The sequence below is a fragment of the Lactuca serriola genome, chromosome 8 (genome assembly GCF_051521515.1).
Source record: "Lactuca serriola cultivar US96UC23 chromosome 8, Lser_US96UC23_V15, whole genome shotgun sequence".
Classification (NCBI taxonomy): domain Eukaryota; kingdom Viridiplantae; phylum Streptophyta; class Magnoliopsida; order Asterales; family Asteraceae; genus Lactuca; species Lactuca serriola.
Genome location: NC_136415.1, coordinates 157,484,320 through 157,503,560, shown reverse-complemented (window position 1 = coordinate 157,503,560; position 19,241 = coordinate 157,484,320). Strand labels below are relative to the sequence as shown.

Below are 19,241 nucleotides of genomic sequence, written 5' to 3'. Positions count from 1 at the left end.
TGGGCTTGAAGGTCTTTTGTTAGGCCCATTATGTTTGTTTTTTAGGTCCAACCTAAAGGTGTTTTGCTAAGCTTATATAAAGTTTGCTTTTTTTTTTTATAAGTATAAATTTAAAAAATGTTAGATGACTATGTTTGTTTTTTAGGTCCTGTTTTGCTAAGCTTATATAAAGTTTGCTTTTTTTTTTTATAAGTATAAATTTAAAAAATGTTAGATGACTGTTTCTTATAAATGGCTTATAGTTGTCCGAGACCTCCAAAAAATCATTTTTATAAATTAGTTATACCTACAAAAAAATAAAATGACTTATTAGAACATCTTTAATGATTATATTATAAATAAATGCCACATCATCATTCTATTAAGTTTGACCTCTAAAAAATGTTTTCATTTAATTAATTCACTCGTATCTTTCTAAATGTTTTATAAAACGTTTTCATTTAATTAGTCTATTTTTTAACAAAAATAATTATTTAATACAAATATATAAAACAGATATAATGGTTTATTATTTATGTAATTAAAGCAATGAGTTTTTTTTATGTTATAGTTACAAAAGTAAATAAAAACATTGAAAATATTATAATAAAAAAGCTAAATTGAAATATTGTTAAAATAGAAAGAGTTATTTGTGTAAGTTGTAAAAGCATATTACCACTCAATATATATCGAGTGGTCAATATAAAATAGCAAAAAAAAAAAACGATGTTCACCAATGATATTAAGTGCTCATTTAAAAAAAATATATATATAGTAATAGGTTATAAAAAAATCTATCATTAAAAATACTCTTAGCTTATTGCTTTTTTTTTTTTAAACTTTTAAGATATCAATAAGTTAAAAAAGTATTTGATAAACTCTAACTTAATAGAAGGAAAAAAAAAATCCAAAATCGGTTCATTTTCCCCACTAATTAAGGTTATATTTAGTTACAGAAAAAACATTTTTTTTTCCGTTTTTCGTTTTCCCTTTTAAGTTTTCATTTTCCGTTTTCAGTGGAAAATTTAGAAAACAAGTTTAATTAAAACTTATTTCTTTTTCATTTCCGGTTTTAGAAAATTAGAAAATGTGTTTAGATGTGTATTTTTCTATTAGATTTCATTTTTAGAAAACAGTAGCAGTCGTAGGGTGGGGGTGAGGGCGGCGGCGACAAGGGGCAATAGTGGTGTCGATGATGGCGATAGTTGTGGTGGTGGCGGCTGCAGTGAGGTGGTAGCTGTGGTGGTGACCAATATACCCTTTAACATAATAAAATAGGGATGAGCATAGGCCGGTACCCGCCTAGTTTGGTTAGAACCGGAACTAGAACCGGAACCAGCGGTTCTTCTAAAGTTGGAACCGGAACCGGAACCGGTCAAGACGGTTCTTAAATTTTTTGAACCGGTCCCGGAACCGGCGGTTCCGGTTCCGATACCGGGTTACCGGGTTGCGTTTATTTTTCTGAAATAGAAGAGTATGAAATTTATTTTGTTACGATTAAAATAATGTTAAGCATTTTAAATAATAAATACTTAGTTGTTAATCACAAAAATAAAGAGTGACACCTCAAAAATAAAAGTCAAATTTTCAGTCTGCACATGTAACAAAATTCTCAACGTTTCTGTTTAGCCTAAAGCAACATTCCTCTGTTTCCTTTATATAAGCTTGATTAACGAACAATGTTTTTATTACAACCGATGGGGATGCATTGCCTACTTTAATTTGTATTTGGTGTGTTACCAATTACTATAAATCACGCAAACAGCACCGGTGACCGTCGCAGGTGCGATTTTCTTCATCCTTTCTTGCTTTCGTTCATCCGTGCCTGCTCTTTTCCCCTTATTTGAGTTGAAATCGAAATCATATGTGTTTGTTGAAATCGAAATCTGTGTGATGTGTTCAATTGCTACTGTTTTCTTTCAACTGCATTCCTGCTCAGGATTTTCTATTTTTCCCTGGCTTCAGTATTCATATTTGTTTGTTGCCTGTTGTCACTGCAATGGTGTATCCGTTCATTTGCTGCCTATTGTTCATAATTGTTCAATTGCTGCCAAGGAAATATACATTGTATTCATTACAGGAACATACATATTGTTTTGAATGATATTCTTAAGATAAAAGGAAGCTATTTTTGGTAATTTTACACATATAAGTAGTTTTTTTTTTTGTGCCAAACACTAAAAATGACTTATCAGCTAGAGAACCACAACTTCTCATTTCATACATGATGTTGTGTTTTTATAGGCAATTAGGCATCCAATCCAAAGATGGCAGATGGATTAGGTTTGGAATGCCAAGTTTGTGGCTTTGTGGGATTGGACGATGGCTCTGATGGTTTCTTTTACTGCCAAAGATGTGGCTCTCAAGCAGATGGAATCAGGGGTATTGCTGTTGATGATGATGAGATGCTTTTAACAAAGGAAAATGTTGGTGGAATTGTGTAAAGTCGTGTAGCTGTGGTTAAACCTGAACCTCTCTCTCAATCCCAACCCCTTTCACAGTTTTGGGAAACCTTAAGGACCCTAGAGGTTGATGATGATTATGGGGTGGGTCCCATCGAGCCTATTGATTTTGGGAGAGGGCCAAGAACATTGAGTTATGAAGATTATTATTCAGAAATTAAGATGAGGTATGTGATGGGAGTACATATCATGATTGTGTTGCAGGATAAGGCTTTGGTTGAAAATTTTTAATGTGTGTCTTATAATTGTTGATATGGTGGAGCCCATTTGGTTAAGATTTGTCACTTCCACTAAGCTTTTCAGTAATTATTGGGATGACGAGGTTATTAATGAATCTGAATATCAAGTACAAGGCATTCGTTTTAATGTTTTTTTGGTGTTTTTATAAAGTGAAATACTTACATTTGCTTATTCTATTTCAGGGGAAACAGAAGCTACTGCACCAAATGCCAAACACAAATCCGAACCTCATAACATACTCGGAAAACGATCCGTAATGATATGGTATAGATCCGTAAGCAAAACAATAACCTTACCCTATTCTTTAGCCATTTCTTTTTTACTCCGCCACCTGGCACAAGAGCCAATTTTGTCAACTGATATAGCAAAATGGATACATGAAGGAAAACTCCCTTATTTCACAGCCTTTCTTGAAATAGAAAAACAAATCGGATCCCCAACTAATGCGTGTCCATTAAGTTCAAGCTGTATGTTCAGACCATTACATTATATTTCTATTCAGAAGCTGGAATCATTAGCTGCTTCAATTGCTCATTCCACTGGATAATTCATTTCCGGTCAACTTCTATGGAATTGCTGCCCGGTATCTCAGGCAGTTGTCTCTACCAGTGGAGACCATTCTCCCTCATGCTTCCCGAATTTATGAGTGGTCAATGCGACCTGAGCTTTGGTTGTCCGGAAATGAATTCCGGCTTCCTACACGTGCTTGTGTGTTGTCTATACTTATTTTTTAAATCAGGATTCTTTATAAGATACATGGTTTTGGGAAGTGGGAAAAGGGTTTCGCGAAGAGAAAAGACAGAAAGGAATCTCAGATTTTGGATAAATCAGAATCAGAATCAGAATGCAAGATGTCGTCTCTTTCTAATAATCTTGTTTCCGAGAGTTTTGAAAAGCGACTACCGAAACCATCGAATTTGGATGCTAGAGAGATTTTACTTTTGCTCGAGTAAAAAATACAGTCAACTCATTTATACAAGTGGTAAGCTCTTATAAACTTCAATTTAGACTTTATACCCTAATCTGGAAATGGTATAAATTGTTGCAACCTTTGATTTTCATGAAATTTTACAATATGTCAAGTTGTTTCATATGTTTAGGTTAGTGATGGAATAAGGAAAGGATTGGAATTGTTCATTCTATTCCATCCAACTACACCTACTCTTAGTATTTTTCCAACACTTTGTTTGGTAGTTGATGGTAAGGATCTTGAAACGTATCTTGAATATTGCAAGAATGTGGTGTTTGCCGGTGTGGAAGTGTCATTTGAGGATCATGAAAAAGATCAGATAATAGTAGATCTTTGGAATTATTATCATAAAGAAGAGGTATGTATGAAATGATAGAATTGAGGAGAAGTTTACATATGGAATTCATGATAAGTTTGTTTTTTTTTTTGAGGATCACAAGCCATCATCTCCAAGCTCTAATTGTGGTTCCCACAAGAGACCTCATGATTTTTCCAAAACCATCATGAACATGAACAAGGTGAAGAAACCTAAAGATGACAATGATGCGAAAATTAGCAACGATACCCAAAAAGAAATGGCAATAAGAGGAATGATATCAAATATGGAAGAAAAAAAGATTTTGTTATATTCCTCTCAGGACTAAATTAAAAGAGCCGATGATTATTTACATTATACAAGGAAAAAAGACGATGGAAACTATACGTTTGCTGCGCATGCGGATTATTATATTTTATTAAGATCATATGCGAGAGTGGGTCGACTTGATGTTAGGATTATGCATGGTGCAGTATTGAGTTTTAAAAGGCTATTGGCGTGGCTTGAGAATAATATTGATCAATGCTTGCAAGAAATGCCTAGTTTTCAAGTGTCTTGTGAGCTTTGTCAACAAGATGATATGAATGGTGATGAATCCATGGATTTTTCTAAGTTTAACTTGTAACATTTTATGTATATAATGAATGCAAGATTGAGAAAGTTAGAGACTTGAAAGGTCTAGCTACAATTTAAGCCCTTCATAGTCTAAAATAGTCTAAAATCTTTTAGGACCATTTTGGATCGAATTTAGAACACAAAAATAGTCTAAAATCTTTGGTATTTTGGTTTCAAATGATTTATGAATGGTTGACATCTTTGTTTTTAAATGCTTTTTTGTTAAAAGACAATTTCAGAAACGGTCCTGTGGTTTTTTGAAAAATGGCACTTTTAGGATATCTTTGGAAATGGTTACATTGATCGTTCTTATGGTTTCAAAATCAAGCACAGTGAGGTCCTATTTAGTAGTTGTTGTCTAGAAAACTTTAGGGAGGTCCTATTTGGTAGTTGTTGTCTGGAAAAAGTGATGTCTAGAAAAGTTTTATGACAGGGATAGAAACTATGTTGTTTGATTGTATATTTGACAGAGCTGAATGATGAAAAATGATCATATTACCCTATTGTTCTATACTGTGATGGATGATGTTGCTAAATAATTATAAAAACATACAAATTGTCATATAAAATCTTGATTACACAATAATCATTTAAAAATACATATAAAATGTTCGTACAAAGTAATTTAACATAAATCAATTAAAATACGAATAAAATGTCGATTCTTGACCTGCTATATGTCCGATAGTTGTGGGATGAATGTGATTTTTTAAAAAAAAATAAATTAGGATGATGGTGGTGTTGTAAAAAAAAAGAATTATTCTAGGAAAAATGAATTAAAAAATTTAACTAAAAGAAATTAGTAATCCAATAAAGTAATATTTATTAATATATAAATATTATATATTATAAATAATATTTATTAATATATAATAATCTAATAAAAATGAATTAATCCATAAAAAGGAAATTAAAAAAAAGAATTATTTAAAAGAAATTACTTATGAAATAAAATAATATTTATTAATGCATAAATATTATATATTAAAAATAATATTTATTGATATATAATAATCTATCAACAAGGTAATAATCCAATAAAAAAGAAATTTAAAAAAATTATTTAAAGGATATTAATAATATAAAAACAAATATATGAGGTTTATTTAAAAGAAATTAATTATGCAACAAAATAATATTTATAAATACATAAATATTATATATTAAAAATAATATTTATTGATATATAATAATTTAGCAAAAAACTAATAATCCAATAAAAAAGAAATTATAAAAAAATTATTTAAAAGATATTAATAATCCAAAAACAAATATACGAGGTTTGGGGCACAATTGTCTTTCCAACCCATTCAGCAAGAAAAATATGGTTTTACAGCTTTCTAGGAAAGATATATCTTAGCGGGAAAGACCCATTTTTTTTGTGCAAATAAAACGGTCTTTACTGTCCATTAAACCATAAAGATGTTCTTGGACGTAAAAATATATCTATCAATCCAGGCCTTAGTTCTTTTTGACTAACTCTATTAGAAGTAAGGGTTAAACACTTGGTAAATGGCGTATTTACCCTTCTTCTATAATTTTTTAATTTTATAAATTTTCTATTTTATGGTTACATATAATAAGAATGGGTAGTGTAACTTACTGATCCTCTCACAGTTGTCGTCACTTTTGAGTTGGCTAATCGTCTTCACCAAACACCACTACTGCCCTACCCTTTTTGATCTTTTCTTCCACTGTCTTGATTTTGAACAGGACAACAAACTGAAATAGAAATATTGAATCATTTTAATGGATTTATAACCTGTCAAGTATGATAAAGAAATAAGGAATTGAAAATTTTGTTGAAACCGCCAACTAATTAGAGGTTCTTTTCTTTTTAGGTTGATCAATGGGCGTTCATCATATCTAGTCGAATATTTTAACTGTTGTCAATTGACTCATTTTTGTTGGAAGTGGTTTACTTTTCGATCAATTATTTCACCATGACTAAACAACATTAAAGTTTAGGTACCATAATACCTTAAAAACACAAATCAAATATGTACATTCATTAGTCAGATTTATTTATTTTTTTGTGATAAGTATGTATATTCATGGTGCAGTCACAATACAAATTTAATCATTCACATTTTTGATACTAAGAAAAATATAATATTGACATGTGGAACATATTGTATGCATGAAACAAAATGTACGAACTCAACGAAGCAATGTGATTGTACAAATGCAAGAAATTTTTGTGAGAAACCGATACAACTTAATGCACCTACAACAAATTAGAAACTAAGTTTTGATTGAGAACAAAGCAACCACATCCTCTAGATGTAATGGTGAATCTGGAACAAGAACAAGCTCGATATCCGTAATCCCATCACATTCCAATCTCTCAACACAATATTAATGTTAATCCCAACATCTACATTCGTTTCATCATGATATCATTTGAGTGAATATCAAGAAGTGATCCTCTTTATTTTCATCTCTCAATTCATTAGACCATGGTAAGTGGATGAAGAAGAATGGCAGGAGGAACAATACATGAGGTGCGTGATGTAGGAGGGGTGGATATGCTGGGTCAATCCATTGGCACTTGGCAATAGATTCCGTATATGATCCCACCAGTGACTACATTTGATTTGGGTGGATTTTGAGATCGACGAAAGTAGTAAAGTTGAATAAAGGGTAGGGTTATTTGTTAAGTGTCAATAATTAAAAAAAGGTAAAATGATAAAAGATGGGTAAATTGGTAATTTTAAAAACATTTAACATTTATTTTTAAGAGGGTTAGCCAAAGCTAACATTGTTTGATTTTCAAACCCCAAGGACCATTGGTGTAACATTTTACAAAGATATCCTCAAAATACCATTTTTCGGAAACCACAAGCGCTATTTTGAAATTTTGTCTATTTATTATCCATTCTCATAATATTTTAATATTTTGTCTATTAATTATTCATTTTTCGAAACCAATGCCAAATTACAAACAACTTCATGATATATTTAGTATTTGTATACATAGAAATGGCGAAATGAGCATGTTGAAAAAATGGCCATGATTGTGTGGTGGGAAAATTGTGTGAGAAATTCATTTGTCTAGGTATGAATGATATGATTAACCTTTTATTAACTTTTTAGACACTTGTTCATATGTATAGACATGATATAACAATTGTATTTCTTTTGGTGAGTATTGGACAGTGATTGAGGTTGATGTGAATGTGATAAAAGTTGCTTTTTTTGTCACACCAAAAAAGGTAGAATGTGTAATGACATAAGAACATGGTTTGTCATGCGAAATTAAAGATTGCACAATGAGCATGGTGATTTGGGTGTTCAAGAGATGTATAGAATATGTATGGTGTTACAAAAGGGATCTAGATCTAGTCTACATAAATAACACACACTTACACACTCCACTTTTATACCTCTCAAGCACACCTGTACAAGTGGTATGAACCCACCTTATATAGAGGTGTTTACATGTCTCTCTCTCACTCTCTAATACTCATTAGTCATAAGGCTAATGCACCACATGCAATTAGGTCAACAAAAGTCAAACCATTTACAAAGTCATACATGAAGAACTTTGCACCCCAACGTTCTCCTTCTCAAAGTTAGGAATGGATGACCCACTTCAAATCTTCCAAAATCGACCAACTACGCGGTTCGAGCCTCAAAGGTGACACATATCAAAACGAACTTCAATCTTCAATTCTTCCATGATTCTTCAATTTGGGCTCTAGGATGTGAGACCATACAAACCGAGTATCAACGAATGATCACGAGCTTCTCAAACTCCAAATCGATCACCCTAAAGTTGAGCATAAAAACACACCCCAAAAATCTTCAAAATTCCAAACCCATTTCGAAAATAAACCATTTCCGAACTTCCAATTGCATCATTTCGTAAGCTTCAAAACTTCAAGATCACTTCGGTCTTCAAATCCGCGTAATATGAAAAATTCAAGTTCGAATTTCCATATAAATTTCTCCCCTTTTTATAATCGAAATTTGATTATAAAACCTTCAAGGAAATAGAATGTGTTATATTCGGAATTTTTCGTGTCAAAACTCCCCCTTAACATTTGGCATAAACTTTGTGCTTCAATCCAGAAAACTGAAAAAATCTTCAATTTTTAGCTTCGTCCATAGACCGCCTTTGACAAAATTTCTCAAAAATGCGTAGAAATTGTCAATTTCAAAATTCTGCAGTGACCCGGTGCGCCCAAAACAACCAAAAATGCAAAACTCTCCCCCTTTTTCAAAACTGGGTAGAAAGCGTCAATTTGCATAAACTGCATGGGCCTGAAATGCATATTCTTCATTTTTCAGCAAAATCAGTCCTTTTTCGAATTTGGGTATGAACCGCCAAATGTTCGAAACCTCAGGGACTATTTTCGACATTTCTTCCCTTTTGTTCCCCAAACATACGAAGAGTACCCCAAACTAGGCCTGTCGAAAAAACCCAAAACCCGTTCTACCCACCCGACCCGTTCCGAATTCGGGTAGAATGGGTCGGGTAGAACGGGTAACGGATATGAACATTTGGGTAATAGGTTTACCTGATAATAATATAGGTCGGGTTGTAGGTATAAATATTTATTTTCGGGTATACCCGAATACCCAAATTCGTTTTTTAAATAATACCAAATATACAATGCAGTCACGTACGCACACTTCAAATGAAACAAAACCCTTCGTTTCCTTATTATGAACGACGGCTCGACAGTCGACACAAACTTGCAAAGGGAATACGATGCTTGATGTGCACAAAAGTACCCACTAATTTTAATATTTATAACCTAACAAACTTAACTATCTATGCACTTATAGGCAGTGTACCTAGTCAGATTACAGTATAACTTGGATAAGTCGGGTGTCGATCACAGGGAACGGTGTTCTACTTAATTTACTTACTATTAAATTAACCTGATTTATTTAACAAGTTTAATAAGGGGTTTTATCTGGTTTTACAAGATCAGATCAAATTCAATAAATAAAAAAAACACACTCTTGTTTAGTTTGAATCCACTTCTCCCTTATAGCTAGCTAACAATTACGGATTACTAAGTTGGTTTTTAATTATATTAGTAATTTAGTTCTATCTTACCAATACTTAACTAATTCATGTCAAACCATGTATGTTCACACATAATTAAACACATAACTAATTATAGATGTAAATATGCTATGTAAGATTTGTTGTGTAAACGCAATTATGATCACAATTCACGTTCTCTAGCACAGCTAAACTTTATTTATTCTAATTACTAACTAAGATTGGTCAATCCTAGCTCTAACAATTCAATGTTCACTAAATTATTAGGTAAACAGGTTCATGCAGTTTAATGGTCACTAAGCTACACAGAACATGCAATTAAGCAATTAGATAAACAAATATTAACATGCTAGGTTATACAAATCAAACACGAGCAAATTTTTACCAACTAAGCTCAATCCATAGTCATATAGCTATTCATAAGTTTAAAGCTTCATCTAGCTAAACAAGAGTAGCTAGATTCAGCTGCTCATCATAGTAATTAAACTAACACAGCTAAAAGACATGTTCTAAAAATAAACCTTTACTTCTTTTGGTGTTGAAAACCCTCTTCCAGAACCTTTCTTTCGTTCTTATTCGTCTCCTGGAACTCTTTTTCTTCTGCCAAAAGTCTCCTTTTTCGTAATAATCAGGAGAACTTATATAATCCTTAAAAACTCGCGCCACGTCGTGGCCAGGTTGCGCCACGTCGTGGGCTTCAAACAATCCGTATCCTTCAAGGAAATCCTCTGTGTCGCGATGTTTATCTTCTGGAACACCCGTGCCACGTCGTGGGCGTCATCGCCACGTCGTGAATTTAGCTCTTATCGTGAATTTATTATTTTCTTGTCTTCCAAGCCTCCCATGTTCCCCATTTTGTCACCTTTGGTCCCTTTCTTCGAAAATCCTTTGTATTGAATGAAAATAACAATTTAAACTCATAAGTATCATTATTCTAAACATATTATCAATTTATTAATAAAAATGTATTTAAATACTGCCTAAAAATAAGTATAAATATGGCAATATCAATGCTGAAGCTGAAGTCCTGAACCGTCATCACAATTCTCAGTTTCTCACTATCGAACGGAATGAAATTAAAAAAGTACATCGCATATTATAATGATTTGTATTGTTATTATATATATATATATATATATATATATATATATATATATATATATATATATACTTATTAAGTATATGGAGTATTTTCTACCCAATTCTTTATTAAACCAACCAACATGTAAAAATAAAAAAATAAAAAAAATAAAAAATTATCAATAAGTGTCATTTAAGAAATTTTCGTGTAACGTCCCAAAAATACGAGCCAAAAATTTCATTTTTAAAACGTGTACTTAGCGAAACATTAGAAATAAACGTTCAACAATCATATCATTTCATAAAAGATAGTGCATGTCTGGAAAACATTTTGATAAAATATAAAAGTGTCAGAGTACAAATCCCCAGGAAGATTTCATGATGCGGAATACAAGCATGTGTGTGATGTACCGCTACTGCGCCAGCTCCTTCCCCTTCGAAGAAGAGGTACCTGTAACCAAAACTGAAAACTGTAAGCACGAAGCTTAGTGAGTTCCCCTAACATACCACATACCATACAATCACATATCATACATACTGTCGGGCAATTCTAGGGTGCCCGACCTACCCGGTACGACCATTCTGGGGTGCCGATCTACCCGTGTCAATCCGTTCTGGGGTGCTGACTACCCATGTCAAGCCATTCTGGGGTGCTGACTACCCATCGGTCCTAACAACCGATCCTTGGGGACTATTTCACCCCCTACTGCTACTATCACATATATCATAACATAACATATTATCAGACATATATGGGGTGTCCGATCTACCCTTCGGTCCTAACGACCGAACTTGGGGACTATTCCCCTCCTACTACCACTATCACATATAACATATCATGCCAGCATATAAACATATCATCACATACTGTTAGACATATCTGGGGTGTCTGACCTACCCTTCGGTCCTAACAACCGAACTCTACGACTATCACATGTACGTATCATGCCAGCATATAACATATCAGGTAGTAGCAAACCTAGATGATATCACAAAGACAATCATCTAACATACAACTCCTACTGGTGGGCTGGCATTGTGGTCGTAGACCCACCGCTACTGGAAGGTAACTCACCTCAAAGTAGCTGCTGATCGGTGTGGGAACTAACTGTCTTCTGCTGCTGCCGCTCCGGAAATCCTCCGGCTAATAATTCCCACAAAACACTTAGTCAAATACTGCTAACCGACCTCAGGATAAAATGACCATTTACCCCTAACCAGCCAAGAGTCAAAGTCAAAGTCAACTGCCAGTTGACCTGGCTCGCCGAGTTGGCTTGCCAACTCGCCGAGTCCCTGTCCCTTAGTCTGACCATAAATCCGTCTCTACTCGTCGAGTTAGGCGTTGACTCGACGAGTTCTCCTCCTAAACCAAGGCCAATAGTCCTTCATCCCACTCGTCGAGTTGTATGAACAACTCGCCGAGTTGTTTGAACAACCCGCCGAGTTGTTTGAACAACCCGCCGAGTTGTTCTTGAGGCAAGAAGATTGCCTTGAACTCGCCGAGTCATGGCATTGACTCGCCGAGTTACTTCATGAGTGAGTCTGGCTTCCGACCCACTGAGTCACACCCCATGACTCACTACTCCACCCCGCAACCACGAAAGGGGGAAAACTCGGGGACTCGCGACTCGACTCACTAAGTCAGATGAATGACTCGCCGAGTCGGCCACATGCAAATACTATACACGCGATTCTGCTTGAATCCAACTCATGGAAATCATAGATCTGGGTTTCTAGGGCCTGATTAACACGTAAAGTTTCCAACTTTATGTGTAAATAAACACCCATGAGGGTTTTAGGGCTCAAAATGCACCAAAAGAGTAGATCTTGGGCTTTCATGCAATATGGCTCCATAAAGGCAGTAGATCCAAGCTCCTGGAGCTCAATCATGCCTAGATCTGGAGGCTAACAACTTATTACAACCCACAATGCACAAACAAGCTTGGGGAAAAGCTCAAGAAGGACTTTCATGGAGCTACAAAGGACAATAAACATGAAAACAGAGGGAAACTAAGTTATACCTCCAGGAAATCACTGAGATAACCCAAATATTCCTGGCCTCCTTCTTCTCTTCTTGATCCACACTCCTTCCCTCAACAAATCTTCAAGAAAACACACCAAAAAGCTTCAAACTCACAAGGAACGAGGCTTGAACGAAGTATAGAGCTCTGAGGGTGAATGGGGGTGAGCTTGGGGGCGGATAAGAGGGTTTAAATAGGGTGCAAACCCTTGAAATTTAGGGTTTCATCAGACAGCGGGGACTCGCCGAGTCCAGAATATGGACTCGCCGTGTCGCCAACTTAAACGTGTTCCGGATCCCTTCTCTACTCGGCGATTCGGACCTGCAACTCACCGAGTCCAAGGCTAAAAATGAAAAACACTAAGATAAATTTTACGTACCAGGAATCAGGTGCTACATTTCGGGTATACCCGATGATTACCCGACCCGACCTCAAACCCGAGTACCCGAAACCCGAAAACCTGAATTACAATATAGGTCGGGTATCAGATATTATTTTCTTAAGGAAATACGTGTTCTACCCGAAACCCGAAAATTTTACCTGTTCGACACCCCTACCCCAAACATACGAAACTTTAGCTAATTTTCGAAGTTGGGTGAAAAGTGACAAACATACGAAGTGTTAAGGGCCATATACGAAACTTTGATTTCTTCTTCTCAATTCATACGAAATCACAACACCCTTATCTCTCCTCTTCGTACGAAACTTCATCTACCCATTTAAACGAAATTTTTCTCTTTGTACGAAACTTCATTAGCCAAAATCGACTGTGAATCGTCAACCTCCAAATCGTTTTCCAATTTAATGAATCATCAAGAATTCGTATATCAAACCCATAGATTGTATTACCAAAATTTCGAAATATTCAATTACCCTCTTCTATTGTTTGTGAATTCAGTCGCGAATATCACCAAAACTTCGTTAGTCATGGTACTCAAAGCTTTCCTAAACAAAAATTCGCTTTTTCATTCACGAATGGTCAATCACCATTCCCAGCATAGGCGACTGTCGATTCTCAAAATCAATATGCGAAGTATCATCCACCAAAGTTTATACAAACCCAGTCCATTTCAATTTCTTGATCTTTGACCATTGGCAATCAATCTCCACAACAAGCCTTCGAAACACATTCTGATTGCAGTTAAGTGTTGATTGTAATACACAATTCGAAATCAACTATTAACAACTAGTCATAGCGAAAACTTGTTCATCATCGACTTGGTTAAGAACGATTCAACATCAAGCTCAAAAACTTTCTGTTGACCATGAATTTCCGTCCTTCGTTCAGTGTAATCCATTAACGAATCGACAATGTAATCCATTAACGAATCCAATTTGATTTTCAACTTCGTTTTCGATTTATCAAGAACACAAATTTTGACTGTTGAGTTTTGACTTTTGTGTTGAATCGGAATTAGAAATTGCATCACACACCAGACATCCATCGATAACTAAGAATCAGATTTTCGATGTCAATCGTCTTCACAAACTTTCGAATCCATATCCTTGACTCCAACTTTTGTTCTTCGCTTTTCAGTCATGAATACAAATACCATCCGCCACTGAACAATTGATTGACCCCAAAATCAAACCAGTCGAATTCCAAAATCAAATTCAAACACAAAGTCGAACCATGCATCATCAATTAATTTCAGTTGACATTTGATTCTCAATTTCAAACCAAATGAGTCGCACATTGAACAAACATACAAAAACGATTTGGACTTCTGAGTTTGACTTTTCGAGTTCGTTAGTGAACAAACACAAATCGGAAAAAAAATTTAGAACAAGTTCAGATCAAACAAACTGTTCTAAACATGTTCTTGACAAGAACTTGAAATTTCTTGATCAATTGTACAAAAAAATTGGATCGATACTTAGAGGGTGTTTGGTTTAACTTCTAAAATGACTTTTGGCTTTTTCTTTTAGAAAAAGTCATAAAGATGTTTGGGAATATGAGAAGGACTTTTCAAAATGACTTTTCCAATAGAGTAAATTTGGTCTTTTTGAAAAGTCACCAAATCATGACTTTTGCAACTTTTCAACACTGTTAAACATTAAAATTACTTTTATATCTCGATCTACCCCCAATAAATATGTAAACATGTCATTTTTAGTCATTTTGCATGTAAAAATTAAACAAAACACTTTAACTTTTGATTTTTCCCTTTAATAGCTAATCCAAACACATTTTAAAAAACAAATTTTGTAAAAAGTCCTTTTACAAAAAGTCATTTTACAAGAAGAACTTTTGCCCCACAAAAGCTAAGCCAAACACCCTCTTACTTGGTCATTATCGATTTTGAGATTGAATATATCAACTGAAATCGATTCACAAGTTTGACAATCAAATCAGTAATTGATTCACAAGAACAACATGAAATAATCTATACTCATGAAGACAACTCAAGAACTCAGAAACAACAGATGAATCGCTTTGGAATGTCAAAAAGTACAACTCGTATATGCACAAGATGAAGAACAGTAAACCATTGAGTCGTATATCTGATTGATTAACGAGCTTTTTGTTTTAAGATATTGGATCAAGAACTAATGAATTATTGGGCTTAAAACATTCACGAACAGTTTTGAATAACAAAACATGGGCTCAAGATACAAATTGCAATAATGGATTCATAACATGATTTTTGGGCCAAATATTTGATTCAAATGAATGATTGCAATTTGAAAATCAAATCAAACAAAATAATAGGATTGGATTGGGACTTGATCGACAACAAATTATTATTGGATCACAACAAATGGGTTTTTCAAGAAAAATTTGATTCAATGAATCAAATGATCACAAATCAAGAACGTAACGCACGTATTCAATGAAATTAAGAGAGATCATAGAGAGAGACTCACCATAAATGCTCAAATTGTGACAAATTTTGCCAAATCGAGAATCGTTCTTCAAAAATCCGTGTTGATCTTCGAAGACCCGCTCTGATACCAATTGTTATGACATAAGAACATGGTTTGACATGTGGAATTAAAGATTGCACAATGAACATGGTGATTTGGGTGTTCAAGAGATGTATAGAATATTTATGGTGTTACAAAAAGGGATCTAGATCTAGTCTACATAAATAACACACACTTACACACTCCAAATTTACACCTCTCAAGCACACCTCTACAAGTGGTATGAACTCACCTTATATAGAGGTATTTACATGTCTCTCTCTCACTCTCTAATACTCATTAGTCATAAGACTAATGCACCACATGCAAGTGGGTCTATGAAAGTCAAACCATTTACAAAGTCATACATGAAGAACTTTGCACCCCAACAGGATGAAATTTGTTGTTAATCTTTTGAATGTGCAAAAAAACGTGAATGCCCTCTCATAGTCACCATATAAATAGCCATAAAAAGCTTGTTCGGTCCTTTTTTTCTTTGTATTAAACATGTGCTTATGGTCTTTCTTTTCATGATAATTTAACTCAAAGCATGATAATTAGATAGTTTGGATAGTTAGGGAATGTTACATTTATTTGAAAAATCGGATCGTCATAGCAACTTCTTACATGATTGTTTTGGCCCTAAGCAACCAGAAAATTATAATCTTACTAAGTTCACCCGAACACTTAAAAATTGATTTTTGAGATGTCAAATCTTTATGAGATATTGAATTGGCATAAGGTATATAGTTTGACTTTGGAGGTGAAACATATTTATATGAATTTTATGATACAAAATATTATTGTTATCTTGAGGAAGTGTTGTATCAACAAAGTCTTTTTCATTTTTGGACTTAATAAACTATCTAGATGAGGGCAAATGACCATTTTGCCCTTGTGTCCTTGGTGCATGTTTTGTTTCTCCATTAAGTGCTACATGGATTAATGATGGGACGCATGAAGTACTTTTAGTTTTAGGGACAAAGACAGTTTCCTTCTTTGGAATGAGTGGAACTATGTGAACGAGTGTAAATGACGATTTTAGTGTTGTTCATTCCAGACAACTTAGACCATATTTCATGAGCACCAGACGACATTGCATACGGCTTAAAACAACTATTTTATCTTTTTTGTTTCATAAGAGAGTAACGTACATATTTCTTAGAAACCTCGGTTCGTCCCCCCTTTATTTTCTCTCTCATATTTATTCCACATTTAATCCCCAAATAGTTACCCCACATGTTTATATTTCTCTTATTAATTATCATCACTCGTGGATATCGGTGGTCTCTACTACCCCGACCACCCATGATTTTTTCCTGAGTTAGGTTTTACACATAAATCCGAATGTGTTTGTCGCTAATAATAGTTGTTTATTTATTATTATGAATTCTAGTTATATACTAACTTTTTTCCTTTAATTTCAGGTTTTATTCAACGTTATAAAATTAATCATTCCAGGATTTGGAGTGTTTGGGACTTCATTTTGCTTTGGCTTTACAAGTTCTACTAATTGAGTTATATTTTTATTGTTCTTCACTAGTTTTTTTTTTTTTTTTTTTTTTTTTTTTTTATCAACGCCATATATATATATATATATATATATATATATATATATATATATATATATATATATATATATATATATATATATATATATATATATATATATATATATATATATATTAACAAGTAATAGCGATCGAAAAGTATTTTTTTTGCCAATCATGCGAAGTGAAGGGTTTTCTAAAATAATTTACATGTGACAGAGAATTAAAGGTTTGTTTGGTGAACTTACCGATGACTTGAATGTGGACATTGTTAACTACGACAATTAAACTATACATTTTCTTTCGACATGAAATGCTCCATGATCGTGCAAAGCACGTTGATGTATGTTATCGTTTTTTTGTGAGGAATTATTGCTAAAGGAGTTTTCAAGGTGGGCATAATTTCTATCCATGACAATCTGGGGAATAGGATGACAAAAGTTATTCCTACGAGTAAATTTTGACTTGTTTACAAGTTTAGTCGGTATCCGCTGTTCAAACTTTAATTAGTTGGTAGGCATTTAGTAAAGGAGACTAGAATAATCATTTTACTTTTGAAGAAGTCAATACGTGTTTCCTAGTTGATTGATGCATTGATGGAGTTTTGTTATGCTTTTGGGCAATGATTATTTGTTTTGAATACAAAGTGCAGAGATTTGTTAAGTAATGGTCCGCATAAAACTCAATATCTTATAACTCAATGTATTTGAATCTGTATGACCGTACGGTGTAATAGAAACACAAAACGATAAAAGAAAGGGTAAAATAGTCTTTTTAAATTGACCAGAGATCAGTGTAATTTTTTAAACCATAGACATGCATCTTGTCAAATTTTCAAAAATTAGAATAAAAATACGAATCCAACCTAACTATAGGCACCAAAATTGTAATTTACTCTTCAAAAACTATATACAAGTTAAAACAACTATTTTATTTTTTGTTCCGTAAGAGAGTCATAGTTTCATTCTTAGAAACCGTCGGTTGGTCCATTTTATTTTCTCTCATATTTACCCTACATTTTTTTATTAACATATTTACTCCACATTTAATTCCCCAATACTTAGCCCACATACTTATATATATATATATATATATATATATATATATATATATATATATATATATATATATATATATATATATATATATATATATATATATAATTGTATACATTAATTATTATCACTCGCAGCCAATGTTCTAAATAACGTACGACGTGACTTGGCGGCAATGTCAAACCTCAAGCTTTTCCGAGCCTTGACGAACTACGTCGTTTGTAATGCGTGACTTAAGATGACAATTTTGTATATAATTAATATTTTTATATGTATTTTCAACTATTATTCTATTTTATACACATATATTAGTTAAGACGACGTTTTGGTAAAACTTAACGGTAGACACAAGCCTTGGAGCCATGACGCGCAAAGCCATGACGAGTTTTTTAGAACCTTGGTCGTGGGCTCTCAATGGTCTCAAATGCCCATGTAAATCTTAGTGTGTTTGTCACTAATATTAGTTCTTTATTAATTATTGTTAATTTAATTCTCGTTATATACTAGTGATTCCTTTTAATATAAGGTGTTACTCTACCTTATAATATCATTTGAAGATTTGGACTGATTGGGACTTCACTTTGAGCTTGTTTTACAAACTCTCCTAAGCGAGACAAATGTTTATTGTCCTTTACTTTTAAGATTTTCAAAATTTCATTATTTTCTTCCTTTTATATCACATTTTTTTCCGAACACCTACTAGGCTATATATAGTATAGTTGAAAATGAAAATTACGTAAAAGGAAGATAAATATGAAATTTATAAAAATCTTTGAAGTAAATTAAGTTAGAAGTTGAATTATAAGAATATTGGACAAATACAATGTATATATATGATACAAAATGACGTCGTACGGTGCGTTTGGGTACCTTAGCTTATATACCCTTAAGAGTATATTCATTTTTCCCATATATATATATATATATATATATATATATATATATATATATATATATATATATATATATATATATATTGAAACCTATGATAAAAGAAAACCAAAATGTTAGCAGGATCTGGATCGG

General features: G+C 33.4%; 1 pseudogene; it reads left to right on the top strand.

Moving 5' to 3' along the window:
- The first annotated feature begins 2,246 nt into the window (after positions 1–2,246).
- LOC145067546 (TATA box-binding protein-associated factor RNA polymerase I subunit B-like) lies at positions 2,247–4,295 on the top strand (annotated as a pseudogene).
- Positions 4,296–19,241: the final 14,946 nt, after the last annotated feature.